The following is a 5,000-nucleotide window of genomic DNA, read 5'->3' as shown; positions in this document are numbered from 1 at the left end:
TATGGGAACCCACATGCAGTATTGATATAAAGGTGCTGTTAATAGCCAAAAACTCCACTCTCTACTTGTAAAGGTTCAAGGTTCAAGGCTTTTATTTGTCATACGTACATAGCTACAGTGTAGTTATGTCGATGAAAATCTTAGGTCACAGGCTCCACCAACAGTGCAACAGTGCATATATCAAAGTTACATCATATCATCGCATTACAACTGAGTTTAAACACACTGTGTATACTTGATAATAACATTCTTCCTATCCATGGTAATTTCTAAATCATAAATTAACTTTCTGTCCTTTAATGCACAATTCAGCTTACTATAAAGCAAGTTTTACAACCACATTTACGGCACTGTTTTTGAACAATATTTTTATTAAAGCACCATGGCATTAGGAAATAATATGTGTGTGTGCGTGTGTGTGTCTTTCTTTGGTCTGGGCACTGCGGGTGGGGTAATGTGGTCACTCCTCTGCATGTGATCGTTGAACATTTATTAGTTTTGACATGTGAACATACACAGTGAAAGGTGTAGAGCGCTGTCTGTGTGTGTGTCTGTGGGTGCGCTTTGCTTGTGTCTGACAGGGTGTGTGTGATGTTTAGGGAGGGTGGGTAATTATGTCAATTATACTGCTGTCATGGCTAGGTTGCACACACACACACACACACACACACACGCACACACACACACACACACACACACACACACACACACACACACACACACACACACACACACACACACACACACACACACACACACACACACACACACACACACACACACACACACATGGGCCTGTCTGTGCTCTCCATTTGTTAGCTGTGAAATATTAATCACAGTCAGCTGCCAACCTGACAAGGGAAGGATGTAGAGCACAAAACCCTCTACGCACACACACACACCTGACATGTACACATTCAAATGCATATCAGTAACACACACACACACACACACACACACACACACACACACACACACACACACACACACACACACACACACACACACACACACACACACACACACACACACACACACACACACACACACACACACACACACACACACACACACACACACACACACACACACTATTCCTTATCAGTCTCTGCTCCTCTCGCCTAGGCATCTGTGAGTCTCAGGGTTGCAGCTGTCTGAGGGATTATAACAATCGGAGGATGATCCTTAAGGGCAGTGTGTTCATTGACCCAACATAACCAGCCTGATGAGAGTGAAGACAAACTCTGTGATTAACAGCTCGCTACCACTGCGTTGTCCCGTTTGAGTTTTGTCAGTGTTTCCATCTTTGCCTGTCTCACAGTGTATTTTTAGTTCATGAAAAATACTTTTAACATTTTTGTCGCCTTTAAATGTATTTTCTGTTGAATTTTGCTCCACCTTTTTTCGTCATTCACAAACCAATGTGAGGCGTCATGCTGAATATGACCACTTCTTTTAAATTGTCCATCCATGTTGATGCCATTATGAGATTTTATTTGTTTAACATTTACATTTCTTATTAAAATAACAGAGTTAACAGTATAATAATCCGTTTTCTGGTGTTTTGATTTCTAAGCCTGACACTTCTGAAAGCTGGCAGTAAATAGTGCTGACATGAAGTGAAGCTTGTGGCTGAGTGGATGGTTGGAAAAACCCATTTGTCACTCCAAAAACCTAGGCTAGGCTTTGGAAAACGGTTTGGGGTAATACTCACAATTTGTAGTTAATGGACTAAAACATAAAACACAATTACGGTCCCTTGAAGTGGTTTGGAGCTACCCAAGGTGACCGGCTCTGCTCCACCTAAAAAACAAATACTCAGAGTATGTGAAGCCAACGGCTGAGGCCTGTGGCACATATTGTACCTCCACATGCCCTCTTTCTCAGCGTGTGACATGGGAACGACCCGGGCTGTTTTAAATCACGGGCCTAACCACTGGCTGCTCGGCCGAGGGGGTTCCTGGATACTTAGCATTCCTGCAGTGACTGAGCACTGTGAGAACCAAGAGACACGGGCAGGAATATTTTTAGGTTTGAGAATACTGGAAGAACTGATGTGGTGTGTGTGTGTAGACGCATACAAATGTGATATTGCAATGCTGTCTTTACTGCATACTCCCGGATTATGGCCATCATTTGAAAACACATGGTTTTCATTTGAAAGATAACTAAACTACAACACAACAAAACTACGTGGTTAGGTTTAATAACACATCATGGTTTGGCTTAAATGTAATATGTTTGTTGGGTCATTTGAGTTTTATACTTAATTAAAAAAAACATTTGATTACTCAAAATGTAATTCTGAGTGAGTGTGTATGTGTTTTGTGTGGTACTGTGGGTTTGTGTGTACTTTTTATGTTAAGTATTTAGTTGTTTGTATGTGCATGGAAAAGTGTGCTTGTTTATCCACACTGTTGCTAAATCTGTACATTTTCAATCATAACAGTGGTGGATAACTAGATTGCCATTTCTAACTGGTGATACCTACTTTGCTAAGAGGTGATTGTCACCCCTGGTCAGATTTTCATCAGCATTAGCTAGCTAGCTAGTTAAACTAACTTTTTTAATGTTTCTATCCTTGTTTAAAAAAGCAAAGGTCCGGTAAAATGGTGAAAGGTACATATGTTATGGTACATGCCGGTTGGTTGGTTTACCCAGAAGCGTCTGAGAAGCTGTCAATGTAAACTGTTTTACTTTATTTCTGCAGGGTGAAGACAGATTGGAGAAAAGGGGGAGATAGAGAGCCTTGAAATAATTAGAGAGTTGTTGTTGCAGTTTCTACTAACATTACAAGAGGTTAGGATGATGCTTAACCCATGTCCTTTCACTTTTGCTTTTGTGTTTTTGTGTTTTGGAAAGGAAAACAGCCCCACACTCTTTTGATGCCCTCCTTGCTTACGCTTACAGGCCTGGTTACCGTTGCTCTTCGGAGGAGGGGTTTAGAGGAAGGTCAATTAGACTAATGAGTGGAGTCTTTTCCCGTTTTTGTCTCTTTGTCTTTTTCAACACTAACTCATTTATACAGCAGAAGTCAGGACAATGATATTATGAAGCGTGTTTGTTCGTGTGTTTGTTAGCATCCTGTGTTTGTGACAACTTGGCCCATTTACGTGCATTTACGCATTCCTCGCTGAACCTTGTGGGTGTCTTCCCATTGATGTCTAATCATCAATTAACTATTAGTGATGGGGGTAACTGGCCCACTGGGGTCCTGACAGCTGAGTGCACCCACTTTCCCATGCTGTCAAGGGTTAAAGGTCACCCTGCAGCCACTGCCACAGTTGTTACGACCCCTCGCACACAAGGCCTCTCCTGTGTGGCTGCTTGCATTGCTGCTTGCATGCGGCTGAAACAGGAGAGGCAACGAGGGGCCATGTGTGTGTTTGGCAGAGTGTGTGTGTGAATGTGACACAACAATGAGTAGCTCCAACCCTTGCAAAGATGTGAACCTGTATGTGTGTGTGTGCAAGGCAACTGGTAGCCTCAGTAACCATGAGCATGGCCTTGTGCGGGTCCATGAGGCCCCCTGTTTGTTTAAATTGAATGACATACTGTGTGTGTGTCTGTGTGTGTGTGTGTGTGTGTCAGTGTGTGTGTGTGTGTGTGTGTGTGTGTGTGTGTGTGTGTGTGTGTGTGTGTGTGTGTGTGTGCGTGTGTGTGTGTACCCTCTCCACCTTCCCTGCAGCTCTTTGAACAGTTGGCATTCTGTATTTGAAGCTTCCTGCTTTTCTTTTCAGATGAAAATACTCCGACCTTCATTTGTTTTTCTTACCAGCCTTGTTTAGGTGGCCACATCTCCACTCCTCGGGCGAAAAACAATTTCAAACCCCCAAGTTCAAACACACACGTCAAACTCAGGCTTGACACGGCACACTCTTTTCACTTCTCCTTCCGATCCGTTGTGGAGGATTTTGAAACAAAGTTGGTTGGATAATCAGCGCAGGTGCAGGTGATGTTTTGTTATTGGCATTGTGTTTCCTGCCAGGTGGACGGCAGGGTGTTGGTGCTGTATGATATGAGTTATAAGCTCTTCTGTGTACTTTGTTAAGCTATTTTGGCACATGGTAGAGCAGTATGTGTAAAGCTTTTGATGTTAGCACTCCACCCAAAGGGCAAACCCTCGCCTCAACTCCACTTAGGCTGCATGTAGGATCTTGAATCCGTTTGAATTAGTTATTTTAGAGGTGCCGATTTAATGAAACTCAAGTGAGGACTGGATGTATGACTGTAGGCTTTTTTCACCCTTTTGATAAAACATTAAATAAAAACACAAGCCACACCGCACGTCAAACCTGGCAGGCTCAAAACGGGTTTATTGGCGTGTGTGGATGCAGCTTCAGGAAGGCGTCCAGGTCTCAATGTTTCAGTGCTAAACTGTGGGGTAATCCCTCAGTGTTCAGCTCTGATCCAGCTGGATTTACTGAGAAGCAGCGCAGGTGCTGGCTGATAAGACCTGGGATTCACACAGATAATGAGAAAGCAGGAGCGGTGGGAGCCAAGGAACAGGCTGATCTTGGTGACATGTAAAATAGTTTTATTGTGAGGATTTATAATCATAGGCACACTCGGAGAGCTAAGATCAAGGCCATTATTGTGAAACCGCTAAAAATATATCACATGTTTCATTTAAGTTAAAGAAAAAAGACAAGAAATCGAACAGGTGAGCAAACACACACTGAGACGTGTTTTGGAGATTTTGTAGAAATTACACTTGGTTATAATCAATACATCCGTGGTTATAGAAAAAAAAATTACAAAAAAAGTATAGTTTGGTAGAAGAAGCTAGAATTTGAGAATTCTCTGATTGGCTGTTCCTGCTCAAAGATTACATGTATGTAACATATCTTTCTCCATTTCTCATTCAACTAAATATTTTTCAAAATAATATGCCTTGTCAGAAATCTCCAGAGTTCTTAACAACATATAACGGTTAAAATAGTTAAACATAACGTAAAAACAACTACATAAGCCACACAAACTTTGAGTTCCCGGTATGA

This window comes from Notothenia rossii (assembly GCF_949606895.1).
Source record: "Notothenia rossii genome assembly, chromosome: 10".
NCBI lineage: Eukaryota > Metazoa > Chordata > Actinopteri > Perciformes > Nototheniidae > Notothenia > Notothenia rossii.
Note: the sequence above shows the minus strand (reverse complement) of the source record.